This window comes from Lissotriton helveticus, chromosome 9, assembly GCF_964261635.1.
Source record: "Lissotriton helveticus chromosome 9, aLisHel1.1, whole genome shotgun sequence".
Lineage (NCBI taxonomy): Eukaryota > Metazoa > Chordata > Amphibia > Caudata > Salamandridae > Lissotriton > Lissotriton helveticus.
In genome coordinates, this window is record NC_136070.1 from 63,094,169 (window position 1) to 63,109,175 (window position 15,007).

At 47.1% G+C, this 15,007-nt stretch overlaps 1 protein-coding gene across 1 annotated transcript in view; it reads right to left on the reverse strand.

Moving 5' to 3' along the window:
* The window catches only part of PLEKHD1 (pleckstrin homology and coiled-coil domain containing D1), a 292,760-nt gene that overhangs the window by 70,582 nt on the left and 207,171 nt on the right, over positions 1-15,007 (reverse strand). The window lies entirely within an intron of this gene.

The window sequence follows — 15,007 nt, forward strand, 5'->3', positions numbered from 1 at the left end:
GCCCATCACTCCTCCTCCCTGCTCCAGCAGACAGCCCAGCCTGCCCCACCCTAGACTGACTCTACTGAAAAATAAAACGATAAATAAATTGTTATAATTTTATTTTTCCTTTTTGCACTGCTCACAGAGCAGTGGAGTGAGGATCCTCTGTCTTAATTGAGAAGCCGCCACTGGAGAAAAACCCAACTGTCTTTACCTACTCTCACATCTCTAACAATCACCAACACCAGGCATTCTAGAATGTTTGCTTTTTTTCCCATTTTTTTTTATGTTCGCTTTGTTTGATGACATCTGCTTGGGTTTTGAGACCTATTGTGACATCATTCAGTGGGTGGCCCCTTAAAACAGGTGAGTCATCATGTGATTTCTGACCCAAAGCAGACTAGGAGATAAAATTAGGGGTTCCTCTTGGGCTTTATATTAGTTCTCCAAGGTGTCATGAATGTTAAAACAGAACCTCACTTATCCTAAAAGCAAAACCTCTTGTATATTTGATACTGAGTCCTCCCCTGCCCCAGACCTGAGTGGCCAACTTTCCATTATCACTTCACAGGACACTGTGGGTGTGTGGAGACACATTGGGCGTGGAAACATCATAAGACTTTTGTTGGACAGAGGTAGGACAATGAGTCGTCTATCGTATTTAGAGCGTTTCCTTCTAAATTCCCGTCCTCTTAATCAGACCATCTTAAAAGATATAATTGTGTCAGAGATCGAGTTTATCGAGTATTATTCATACTGTATTTGGGTTTTAATCCCTCTACCACTCCGTGGAGTAATCGTTGATTGCTCACTATTGCCAAGTAACCACTTACTCCCACAGGACCTGGTCCAGTATGTTTTAGTGATGGAACTAGGATAGTTGACATCTAATCTCAAATTTACCTAAACAAATAAATACTGCACCACTGTGTTCCAAAGCTGGGCAGGGCCCAGAATACAAAGATATATGTAGCCCCTTGGCCTGGCCATAAGAATCAAAACTAACCCTGTTGCGGTCTAGTGGACGATTTGGAATTGTGGAACCAGGAGCAATAGGGTTATATTTACAAGCCCCTTGCACCGCTAGTGCGTCACTTTTTATATGGAAAAAAAGGATGCACCGTGGTGCAACAGGCTTGTATATAGGCTCCATTGTTTTTATCTCTGTGCACCATTTGGCCAAATTGTGTTTTTAGGTCTCGCCTGTCGATGCGCATGCGCATCGAGCAAGCGAGACTATGGGGGCTTATCCACTCTTTGTCCAACTTGCAAGGAATCGTGGCGATTCCTTGCAGTGCCCGTGACTTTTAAGCTCAATGCGCATGCGCATTGAGCTTAAAAGCGCGTGCACATGCCCCCAGCCGCCTGCCTTGCCTACTCTCCCGCCCCCTCACTTCTTGATTGCACGGCCGCTAGGCCGTGCCTCCCCTACTCTCCTCCTCCTACTCTCCTCCTCTCGCCGTCTGTTCCCGCACTCCTCCCACAGCCCCGCTCCACCCCCTCCCCTGCCTGGTCGCGTCGCATTTCTCCTCCCCCCAGCCGCCTGCCTTGTTTATATTTGTATTTAGTCATTTGCATCCTCAGTTTCTTGAAGAGTAACAACTTGCTAGTATGTAAAAAAACTAAAAAACGCTGCATACAATATTACAAGCGAAAACATAAGTATTATTTTTGACCCAGGATCTGTGACTGCGTTATCTTGCTGACGGGACTGCAAAACATGCAGTCTCTTGCGTCACTTCTTAGCCTCCATATGTCCAGGTCTTCTTGAGGAATATCGTCCTATAAGCACACCAACTGCGAAACGTACTAAACATTAGGTTCGACAGTCCCACTTGTGAACAAGTGCTTCGAAAACCAGTCAAAGGAGCAGCTCGTCCCCACCAGTGCAAAGACTGGTAACCGGCGCAGGTCCACCCAAATGCACACAATATAGCCAGTCAGGGCTCCGAGTGCCACTGCCTTACCCACTACAAATTAACATGGAAGCCAAGCCGTTCCAAACGAATGCATACAAAAGCAGTATTTTCTTTCTGCCGCTCGCCAGTCAGACTGCAGGAGTACAGACCAGCCCCCTCCACCAAAGGCCACCCGAGAGGTATACATCTCATTAAGCGCCCGCAATCACTTTGGCGGCAACACTTTGATGACCTCAGTGAGCCTCTTGGTGTAAACATCCAGCCCTTCCATGAGCCCTCACAGAGTCCAGGTCTGCCCGCACATGCCTTTGAAATGTCTCTCAAGGACAGACAACTGCCTACTGGGGTGAGCTAACCCTTTCAATGCCTCTTTGATAAACACCTTTACCTCATCCTTCAGGGGCTCCTCGAGACCCCCTGACATTTCCGCCACTCTTTTAAAGGCAGCTACACAGACTGTTTGGCTTCTGTGTCTGCCTGCTCACTTCCTCTCCTCTTTCCCACATTGCTTTCAACCCCAAATTAAACACAGCAAATTAAGCTTTCAACATCGCCATGCAGACCCAGCCCACAAACATGGTTTATTCTGATCTTTTTTTAATCACACACGTAGGCCCCCGCTCCGCCCCCTCCCCTGCCCGCCGTGTCGCATTTCTCCTCCCCCCTCCCCTTATCTGCCTTCCCTCCGTCTGTTCCCTCTCCCCGCTCCGCCCCCTCCCCTGCCCGCCGTGTCGCATTTCTCCTCCCCCCTCCCCTTATCTGCCTTCGCTCCGTCTGTTCCCTCTCCCCGCTCCGCCCCCTCCCCTGCCCACTCTCCCTTTCTATTCTCCTTTACCACTCCACTCTGGACTCCTTCATTTTGTGCTGTTTGACATATTTCTTCTCTCATCCAACTCTTCTGCGGGCTCCCCTCCTTCCCACTGTAGTTTGCAACAAATCCATCCTCCTTAAACCGTGTACACCATTTGCCTTTCACCCCTCCATTCCCTCTCCTGTCGCTCCCTTTAAATTCCCCCCTCCTTCCTTTTACTACCACTTTCCCTCTTTGTCACAAAAAAACCCTTTTATTCACTCGCTTTTCGTCTCTTTCTCCCCTCCTCTCCTCGTATTCTTTTCCCTTACCCTGTCTTTTCTCCCCCTTTTGTCTTTCGAATCCCACTCTCTCTCCCTCCCCTCACCCCCTCTCATTCCCCAACCCATTTCAGAGCTCAGTTCCGGAAGTGCCTCTTGGCAGCAGTGAGCTGCTGGGTAATTGCGCGTTTTGTAGCATTCCCAAAATGCATCTTTGACAGCTTGTCCAATGCTTCAATCTCTCCCCCAAACCTAGTGGGGCAAGTGCTTCGCTGCGCGCCGCAGCGGCGCTCCAGCGCGCCGGTAATGTTTCCAACCCACTGATATATCATAAGCGCCATGTGCTGTTTTGTGGCTGAATTTTTTTTTAAAAAGGGGAGCGGATATTAAACATCATACGGTATGTTAATGTCAAGTACGCCTGGATAAACATTGAAGACTTTGCTCTGACTCCAGCGTGTGGGTTACGAGATAATTAACCTTTTCCAACCATCCCTGTATTTTTTCTGGATGTCCACTTCTACAATGTTAATGGCGGTGCACTGTTCCGTTTGTTGATTCGACTCTGCTGAGATAACACAGGCCCCTCCCCTGCCCGCCGTGTCGCATTTCTCCTCCCCCTTCCCCTTCTCTCTCTTCTCTGACATGCAGTGTGCGGCCCTAACTGAAGTAGTGTAAACCCCGGCGCACAATAGCCAACACCCTCACTCACCCTCAACCCCTCACCCTCACTCACCCTCAACCCCTCACCCTCACTCACCCTCAACCCCTCACCCTCACCCTCACTCACCCTCACCCTCACTCACCCTCAACCCCTCACCCTCAATCCCTCACCCTCACTCACCCTCACCCTCACTCACCCTCAACCCTTCACCCTCACTCACCCTCACTCACCCACCCTCACTCACCCTCACTCACCCTCACCCACCCTCACTCACCCTCACCCACCCTCACTCACCCTCACTCACCCTCACTCACCCTCACTCACCCTCACTCACCCTCACTCACCCTCAACCCCTCACCCTCAACCCCTCACCCTCACTCACCCTCAACCCCTCACCCTCACTCACCCTCAACCCCTCACCCTCAACCCCTCACTCACCCTCAACCCCTCAGCCTCACCCTCACTCTCACTCACCCTCACTCACCCTCAACCCCTCAGCCTCACCCTCACTCTCACTCACCCTCACTCACCCTCAACCCCTCAGCCTCACCCTCACTCACCCTCACTCACCCTCACCCTCACTCACCCTCAACCCCTCACCCTCACTCACCCTCACTCACCCTCAACCCCTCACCCTCCCTCACCCTCACCCACCCTCAACCCCTCACCCTCACCCTCACTCACCCTCAACCCCTCACCCTCACTCACCCTCAACACCTCACCCTCACTCACCCTCACCCTCACTCACCCTCAACACCTCACCCTCACTCACCCTCAACCCCTCACCCTCACCCTCACTCACCCTCAACACCTCACCCTCACTCACCCTCAACCCCTCACCCTCACCCTCACTCACCCTCAACCCCTCACCCCCTCACCCTTACTCACCCTCAACCCCTCACCCCCTCACCCTCACTCACTCACCCTCACCCTCACTCACTCACCCTCACTCACTCACCCTCACTCACCCTCACTCACCCTCACTCACCCTCACTCACCCTCACTCACCCTCACTCACCCTCAACCCCTCAACCCCTCACTCACCCTCAACCCCTCACTCACCCTCACCCTCACTCACCCTCACCCTCACTCACCCTCACTCAGCGCAACCACAGCATCTTCACTAAATATATTTAATAAACTTTAAGCTATTGGCAATATAAAATAAAATCCATTTTATTTACGTATTAATTATTAATTGTTTTTTAAAGCCATTGATTTTTTTTATATCAATACATATAAGTCACATATAAGTCCCGTTAATACAAAACATGTTGCTTTACAAATGCTAGAGGTGTCACATTTACAAAAATTATAACTATTGGCTTTGTAAAGAAGAAAGCTATTAATTTAGCTATTTAGAAAAAACAACACATAAATAAAAAACAAAAAAATAAATAACACCTATAGCTCAAACTTTCCTACTGCGAGACCTATTGCATTTCCAATGCTTGTTGAACATATTCCTCTGCTCCCTTTTTGTCAGAATTGGGGGTATTTAGAATCATTGTAAAAGCTGCCAGTAAATCTGAAAGTATATTCACCAAAAATGCAAGATGGTGGTAAATGTATATATCCTTGCAGCAATCAGCAGCATGCTTCAATCGCGTATCTCTTACATTAACAAACTGTTTGATTCTGGGCCTATCATACTCTGCGTGCGCTTTTATTAAACTGATTTGACAATATGTGAGCACTTTGAAATACACTGAATAGAAGAAATGACCACAAAGCACATACTTCCAGGACAGGTCCCCAGCATAGTTTTCATTCACACATTCAGAACTGTTTATTCACAGACGACTGGATTTCCATCGCAATGGCTGAACGTGCTCCTGAAGCTACATTGTGCAGGACCCCTCCTGTGCTGGAGCTCCTCCCTCCCAGCCGACAGGCAACCTTTAATCAGGGCCACTGGAATGATGTGATTGTGCGGCCACAGCGATTTTCGCATAATGATAGATTTGCCGCATTTGCCACATAATCCAGCCTCTGCAGCATAAACTGCAGATTTTAACAAAATAAAAATGTTTCTTTCTCAAACAGGTCAAAAGTTGCTTAAAACACAGCGACACGTGTTGTCAGGAAGTGGAAGGCTTTTCCAAAGGTTGACTTGTGGAAATCTGAAATAATTTTCGTTAGAAAAAGCTGAAGCCATCTTCGCTGTGGTATCCATTTTGTTAGCTATTTAATTCCTCCATCTTCACTGTTGCTTGCCCTTCTATTCTGCTTGAGTCATCAGCTTTGGTTAACTCCTTCTGCACTGAGCCAAAGCAATGTGCGTGCTGAGAAAAGGCCTGCAGCTGCTAAAATGCACCTGGTTAATGATGTAACTGTCAGATGTTTTGTGCTGCTGTAAACAGTTCTGTTCCCCCTCCCCCTTGCTGACTATGTAATTACCCATCTGCCCATGTCTGGCTGTAACTATTCCTGTGTAGGCCTGTACCTTCTATTTGTATCTACATGCTTACTCTGCAACAAAGTGTGTATTTAAGCACCATGGTCTGTGTATTCAATGTACTACCTCAGGCAGCACTTGAGAGTGCTGTATAGATGTGGTCCCACTAATGAGTGATTAATAAACTTGTTATTTGAATTCCAACTTCAGTGCGATCTCTATTTTGTTGGTCTACGGACCCGTGGACAAGATAAGGCTGACACCTGCACTGGTGTGCTCCTTAAAAGGCATATTTCCACAGACTGGTCACCTTTCTGTTGCCTGTTGCTATATTTGAGTGTTAAATTGATATTAATGCGATGCACCCAATGCCCGGACTGTGTAAAAAGTGAAAAATAATGAAGTCATGCTATCAAAAATTGTGCCGCATTATGTTGCATAATTTACTTTTTCTTGCTGCATAATTTAGTCAACCCTGTCAGATACTCTGGCCCTCCCCTGCTGCATAATTCCAGTGGCTCTGCCTTTAATTCCAGCAACAGAAGCCCACGCTTGCTAGTGATGCCTGGAGAGGGCGCTACCTTCAACAGGATACAGTCAAGCGGCACTGTGCAGAGGCGGGACGGGTCTGGGCATCTACGTCTGAGAGTGAGCTCCTTCTGGGGCAGGGTGGGCGCCACGCACAGGACTTTTCAACACATTTCTGTCAAAATAGTGCATACTTTAGCTTCTTGGTTGTAACGTGGAAACACATTTACCCCTTTTCCTTTAGTAACCTCGTTGCCCCCTTCCAATCTGCTTTCTTTGCGAAATTAATTTCTAGAAATATCCTACTGAATTCCCTTGAATTCAGAAGGATATTCACTGAAAACCATAGTGCATAAAATAGGAGATTGCTTTACTCGTAATTCTTGGAAAACGGATATTTGTTGAGTGAAGCTTTGCACAGTCATATCTTCATGGTGCAGAGTTTATGAGACCAGTCATTCAAAGTGAGCCCCAATGCATTTCAAATATCTCTGCGGCTCATCAGGAGGGCAGTTTCAGATGATCTCTTCAAGTAATTATTATTAAATGTACATCAGTTTGAGGCCTTTCTTCCAAGCAAGTGCCAGGCTGGCTCTCAGCAATGAAGCAGCAACAACGTCAAATGATTGGCTTTGCCACCTTTTTAGGTCGAGCATTCGAGGCCTCTTGTATATACTTTACTATATACTTATATGTGTATGTACCTTGTGGGCTCTGGAGATCAGCCCTAGGACTTATCTTCTTCCGCTTAGGGACTTTTCTTTCTGTTCAACTGCTTCTATTTAACTGTCTTGATAGAACACGACCAGTAGAGGTCAGTAAAATAGTGGGCTGAGCTGGAGGGTGATGATCCAACCTAGGAGTTGAGAGAGGAGGTAAGGAGGAGCCTGGGTGCCCAAGTTGTCTGATTGTCGGGGGGTAAGTGGAGAGAGGAGGGATAAAGTTAGAGTGGGGGGTTCGGGGTGAGGGCTGTCTGATAGTCTGGGAGAAGGTGGGTAATGGAGGGATGGAGTTGCGAAGGAGGCCTTGGGTTGATGCCGCGGGGGGTGTCAGGCCAGCTGCGGGAGGGGTCCAATGCCACTCCTGTCTTGGGTAACTTTCTGAATGGGAGGCTGGGATAGATTCGAAACCTGAGGTGATCAAGGGGGCTTCTTTTAGTGAGGGGAATAGGGAATCGAAGATTTCAAGGTGAGCGTTTTTGGCCTGGATTAGAACTGTGCCGTTCGAGAAGATGGTAATGGAGATATATCCGCTCTTCAACTGGAGATTCGGGATGGAGGTCGTCAGTTTGCGGCTGAGGAGGATGGTGGTGATTTTTGAGATGCGCAGCCCCCCCTACCCGAATCACTCGGGATCGGCCCCTGACCATGAGGCAGCATTCCTGATCACCAGACAGCCCACCCTTCCATGCCCCTCCCCCCTCTACTTACTCCCAGCTGGGAACATCACCTTCCAGCTCAGCCCACCCACAGCCCTCTGTCCCCTTGACACTTGGGACCCGTCGCATGCCCTGAAGCAGCACACCCTACACACCTGAGCCCCAAAATAGACTTCCTAGACAGCCCCTTCCACATGAATCTTCTTGATCAGGACTCTCTTCCCTCAACAATCCTCCATCAAAGCAGAGACCCCTGCCCCTTCACCAAAGACAATGCGACCCCTGACTCCCCCCGCACCCCATGGTCCCTCCTCCCTTGGTACCTCCTCCCTCACCCAAGATCACTATGGCTAAAGACACCCTCCCTCCCTCCATAGACAGCACAATGCATCGCCTCTCCCTATTGGAAACACAGCTGGAAATCCTGATTCGAGGCTTGAAAGAAACTCTAGCCACCTTAACCTTGACCCGAAAGTCTTTCCAGCCACCTTTAGAGCCAGTGGACCTCACCCAACCAATCCTAGGCAAGGAAACTCCCTCCACCGTAACACCCCCCACCGAGTCTCACGTACCCCCCAGGCCTAAAGCGGGTTCCCCCAGTAAAGGGAAGAGCAGCTCCCTGGAATTACCTACAAGAGCAACCTCCTCACTTTCCCCGCAGGGAATTATACACACAACAGCTCCCTTTGACCCTTCGCTGAACTCATCCCCTAAATCCTCAATCCAAGTAATCATGAGTTTCAGAAGCAGATACCCTCGTCCGAGAGCCCCCAGACCCCCGTCCCACCTTGCCCTCGTTCCCAAATCCAAACGAACAAATTCAAAGAACAACCCCCCATCAACTGCATGCTCATAAACTGCAGGTCAGCCTCTAAACATACAGCGGGAGCTATACTCTCCCAAGACATAGACATAGCATTCATAACAGAAACATGGCTCAATAATCTCTCCTACCCTAACATGGACATGTTAGTACCTCCTGGATTCACGATGATCAACAAGGATAGGCAGGGGAATAGAGGCGGGGGCATGGCAATCATCCACAAGAGCTACATCTCCATCACGGAAATCTCCTCTTGTGATTACAGCTCCTTTGAATGCCTGTCAGTCAACATCAAAACTCAGGATACCAGACCTACACTCTGCCATCTTCTATACCACCCGCCAGGCAATTCCTCAGAATTTGGGGTTCACCTCTCCGACTTGATTGCCCACTGCGCACTGGGCAACTCTAACAACATAATCCTGGGTGACCTCAATCTAAGGTGGAATGAAACCAAGAACCCGCTCATTAAAACCTTAAATAACCTACTTCTAGCTAACAATCTGATCCAACACTGCTTAGAAGAAACTCACTACAGAGGAGCTATCCTTGACGTCATTATAGCCGAAAGCAAGGCTATCTCCATCGATCACATCCTCCCCGTCGACTGGTCCGATCATCACATAATACTCTTTCACATCACTCATCCGATCATGACCAAGCCAATTCCCAAACGAGACACTCCCAAATGGGTCAGGAATACAGCACAAATTCCACGAGCGGACCTGGAAGAAAGAATCAGCTTGCTGCTCCCCATCTCCACTGAACACCTCTCAACCAATGATCTCACTTCTCTTTACAACACCAATATGACGCTCACCCTGGATCAAATTGCTCCCTTGAAGCCAAAGAAAGCTAGGAACATTCCCTCTAGAACATGGTTCACCACTGACATCAACGATGAAAGAAGACTTTTAAGAGCCGCAGAAAGAACCTGGAGGAACAATCCCTCAACCCCCCATCGCGATCAACTCCAAGCAGCCCGCAGGACATACAAAAACCACATTAAGAACAAAAAGTCCGCTTTCTTCTGCTCAGCACTAGACAACGCAAAAAGCCGACTCAAAGAACTTTTCAATATCATAAGGAACCAAACGTCCAAATCCATACCTCCTTTAATTCAGGCATCCAAAGCTCGGTGTGACAGCTTCGCAACATTCTTTAACGACAAAATCGTCAAGATTGACCTCGCACTGGGCCTGAATCCCATCTCTCTAAATGAGAGCAAACTGTCCAAAACCCCTGTCAATGCTTCCGTGAAATCTCCAAAACAATGGTCTTCATTCATTCCCATCCAGGAAACAGAGATAGTCAATCTAATCTCCAACGTCAAGCCCTCAGCCCACTCCCTAGACCAGCTCCCGCCTCTCCTGACCAAAGACCTGAAGCTAGTCCTAGCTCCAATATGGTGCAAGATCATTAACAGCTCATTGAGCTCCGGAACCATACCAGATTGCCTCAAGGTAGGGCAAGTCACACCACTCTTAAAGAAACCAGGTCTAGACACGGAAAATCTGAACAACTTCAGACCGGTCTCGAACCTTCCTTTTTTGGTCAAAATCATGGAAAGCTGTGTACTCCCTCAGCTAACCCAGCACCTAGAAGACATTAAACTCCAAGACCCCCACCAATCGGGTTTCAGAAAGGGATGCAGCACTGAAACGGCAATCCTTAATGTCATAGATGATCTACTCAAGTCACTAGACTCAGATCCTCATACTCATGATACTCATCCTCCTAGACTTATCGGCCGCATTCGATACAGTCAACCACAATCTACTCCTAAGGGTTCTGCAAGAAAGAGCCGGTCTACAAGAGACGGTCCTTTATTGGTTCGCTTCCTTCCTTCACAACCGATCACAGAGAGTAAAAATTAAAAACTTCGAATCCGATCCCCACCCTGTCATCAGAGGTGTTCCACAAGGGTCTGTACTCTCCCCCCAGCTCTTCAACATCTACATCGAACCCCTCACCTCCCTACTCAGAAAATCTAACATCCCCTTTCATCTTCATGCTGACGACACGGAGCTCTATCTGGAAACCTCCTCAATTGATGACATCCAGAGACTAAACAACACGCTCAAGGAGGTACAAGAATGGCTCACCACCAACCACCTGAAACTGAACCAAGAGAAAACAGAAATACTACTCATTTCCAACAAAGATGATAACCCGCAAATAGAAGAATGGCTCAAAGCGATAAATGTCCTCAATGGTAACCTCTCCTTGGCAGACTCGGTGAAATCTCTAGGGATCACCCTAGACCCAAAACTTGACATGAAGAAACACATCTCAAGATCTGCGAAAAGTGCCTTTCTCAACCTAAAACTACTATACAAAATAAAACCTTCCTCCCACCCAAGGACCTTCAACAAGCCACCCAAGCTTTAGTCCTCTCCAGAATAGACTACGGAATTGTGACCCTGACGGGGACTGCAAAAACCCACCTTGCCCCCCTGAAGACTACACTCAACGCAGCAGCAAGAATGGTCTCCGGAATTAAGAAATTCGAACACATCTCTCCAGCCCTCAGAGAACTCAGATGGCTCCCAGTGGAGTTACGAGCCAGCTTTAGAACAGCCTGCCTCATGCACAAAGCCCTGCATGCAGGTAAACCAGAATACCTGGCCGCCAAACTCAAAAGGGCAGGCCAGTCCAGAAACCTCAGGAGCTCCAGCTCTCTACTGCTCATTCCACCAAAATCTCGCAAGCAAAGAACCTCAGCCAAATCTTTCGCTGGAAATGCACCCAAAATCTGGAATTCCATCCCACCCCACATCAGAACAATCCCTTCGTTTTCAAAATTCAAGAGCCTTCTCAAAGACCTTTTCCTCAACCGCATATAAGGGATCTAACAGTCCCTGGACAGTCCTTCAATTGACACTCCACCGTTATTAAATTCAATGTATATATAAAATATGATGTACATGCTGTGAAGCGCTCTGATACCCTTTGGTCTAGCAAGCGCTATACAAAACTTCTAAATAAATAAATAAATAAATAAACTGCCTCTATTAAACTGTCTTTGATAGAAGACGACCAGTAGAGGTGAGTAAAATATCAGAATTTCTTTCTGCTGAGGGACTATCTTTGTTTTATTTTTCTGGCAACTGCCTCTATTTAACTTTCTTGATACACAACAACCAGCAGAGGTCAGTAAAATACCAGAATCGCTTTAGCATTCTCTAGATTCCAGTCCAAAGAAATTGTCTTTCATGAGCACCCATAGACAATATTTTTTCCAAATCTTGTATTTTCAGTGATATGACCACCGAAGGCCTTGATCTTATATTAAAAACTGGGCTTTGGACTATACCATTTCCTGCTGAAAGGCAATATTTCTCTCCATGTGTACCCATACCTGGGGTGTCATACAGTTTGGTGTATACTTTCCCTCCATGATAAAGAACAGTAGATGTTTCCTCACCCAGGCTAATGTGCTGCACAGCTAAATACATATATGGTCCCAAAGGTGAGACCGATTGCATTGCAAATGTCTGTTAAACTTTATTGCGTTTTTAATATAGAACAGATTTGGCCTAAATGCATTAGAGCGCTTTACAAGAGAGCAGGGGGTAAGTGCTGGTTAACAAGCATCATAAAAATAATCTATTAGCCGGTGTCGTCTTTTACAGTCCATTTTCTGCTATTTGAAGCCTGGTGGTGCCAAACAAACTTTCAAAACAGGGTTTGCATAGAAATATGTCTTTCCAGGGCCTCCAAAAATACTTAAGAGTCACTGGGCGAACAAAGACAGACTCAGAAGTAGAGATGGACAGAGAGGAGAGAGGAAGACATGTGGAAATAGAGAGTGGTGTACAGAGAGAAAGTTAATGTATCCGGGGGACTCTTGCCCAATTTGCCCGTGCCTTAAAACGTCTCTGCTATTCGTGCCAGGAAAGCAAGGAAGAAACAGTCGATACCAGCAGGTTGAAATGAGCCTTAGCTGTGGAACCAATATAGCATACAAGAGGGCAACTGTTGGGCACCCACCTCCCCTGCTCCACAATGTGTAAGCTTTTCCACCAGAATCAACTTCAAACCCCTCTCCATGCACTGGCAGAGGCAGCACCCTGCTGGCCAGCATACCTGAGACACCACTAAACCTTCCTTGAAGGGCTTCCCCCATGCAGCAACCTGATTGGTTACAAGATTAGCCCTGCCCTTAGAAGGGTCCACTGTCTCTGAACCCTGTACCACCTTCAAACCCTCCTGTGCCATCTATACACGCGCAAGACGTACAACGAAGAGGTTATCTCAGAAGAAGGATGGCAAGGAAGGAGAGGGGCCATGGCGAGGAGGAGGCAGCCACAGCAGGTAAGTGCCTTTTCTTAAACATTATAAGTACTTTGGGAGGGGGAGGGAGCGTAGGGGAGCAGAGTGAAGTTCCACAGAGTTGTTTTCCAACTCCGTGGAACTCCGCGTAGGGGCACTACGCCAGCTACGCCCGCCCATACAGGGGCTCACCTTCTTCCATGCATCTCTCTCATCTCACAAATGCACCCTCTTTCTGCACAGGGGGTTGGCACCAGATTCACACTACTGAGGCCCTACACTTACATCAATTTTGTGGTAAAACAGATAAAGATGCCTGAGTCTAAATGATGTCTCGTGACTTACTGCATCCATGTTCAGTGAGTACATTGGTTTATCTGCAGCAGTGCACATGCTGGTCTGACGTCAGCCCTTCCACAGATTCCTGAGCCTAAGTGATGTCTTAGTGACTTTGTTGATCCATGTTCAGTGAGTACATTGGTTTATCTGCAGCAGTGCACATGCTGGTCTGATGTGGTGATGTTTGCCTTTACTATTGAGTATAAGACTGACCAGGGAGCACCCCCTTTAGCACTTGATCCTCAGAGTAATTTATCCAAGCAGTGGAAGGCTTACTCAGGAGGTGCTGTGGGTTTAGAGACTCAGAACTTAATACATTTTTTAATAATACAAGTTTGTAATCCAATGCCCAGTCTGTGATTAGTCATTAAAAAGAGTAAGTACTTTACTAATTCACACACAACTCACCACTGTACATAATATTTCAGAAGTCAACAATGAATACTCATTAGTCCAGTCATTCTCCCAGTGTTTACTGAGGATGCAGCCTAGACTGCTGGCGAGGGACGACAGTCTCCGAGGTTCTTCCTGGGTAGTCCAGTCACTATCCGCCTGATTCATCAAGCTAAATTGCACTCGCAAAGGCCAAGATTCTCAGAATCTTGCCTTTTGCGAGTGCAATTTTTGCATTTGGGATTCATCATCCCAAATGCAAAAATCGCTATTTAAGAATTCGCACATTTGCGAAGAATTGAATTTAAGGAATCTCTATTTGAGATTCCTTAAATGCAATTCATGAAGCATTTTAAAATTGCGAAAATGCAATTTTGGGCCGCTATTTACCGAGAGGTCAGACCTCTCGGTAAATAGCAAAAACTTAGAAAAATGCATTTAAATGCATTTTTCTAAGTTGCATGTTACACACACACATGTCCTTTGGACATGTGTGTGCGCAACATCTGTTTCAATTTGCATTTAAGGGGTGCTACAGGGTGTCCTTTGGACACCCCTGTCACCCTTTAAATCCCTATCTTATTTGCGAGTAGCAAATTGCTAATCGCAAATAAGTAACAACTCCCCATGCATTCCTATGGGCTTTTGGCCCATAGGAATGCATGGGGAGTTATTCCTTATTTGCGATTAGCAATTTGCTACTCGCAAACAAGGATTGTGTAGGAATCGCTATTTATTTAGCAATTCCTACATGAATACCGTTTTGCGAGTCCTTAATAGCGATTCGCTATGAATCGCTATTAGGGGCTCGCAAAACGGCCCGTTGATGAATAAGGCTGTATGGACCTATTTACAAAAGTAATCTGAGACAAAATCCTAACTTTACGACATTAGGTATTCACAAAGGGCATTTAGGAGTAGTAAAGTTAGGATTTTGTCTCAGTTAAACTTAAGTTTTGGCCTTAAATTAAATGTAAGATTACTTTTGTGACTCTGGCCCTATGTGACTGCAGGGAGTTCACCCTATTCTAGGCCAGCACTGGTGAATGCTATTTCACCTTTCATATGGGCTTGTACCATCCTTTGCCGTTACCTTCCTGGGTTACAAAGAGGCTTTCCTATCCATTTTGATCTTTCCGTAGCACAGGTGCTGCCTGTGGAGTTCGTTTGTGTGCAGCCCATCAGATTCCTGAGCCTAAGTGATGTCTTAGTGACTTTGTTGATCCATGTTCAGTGA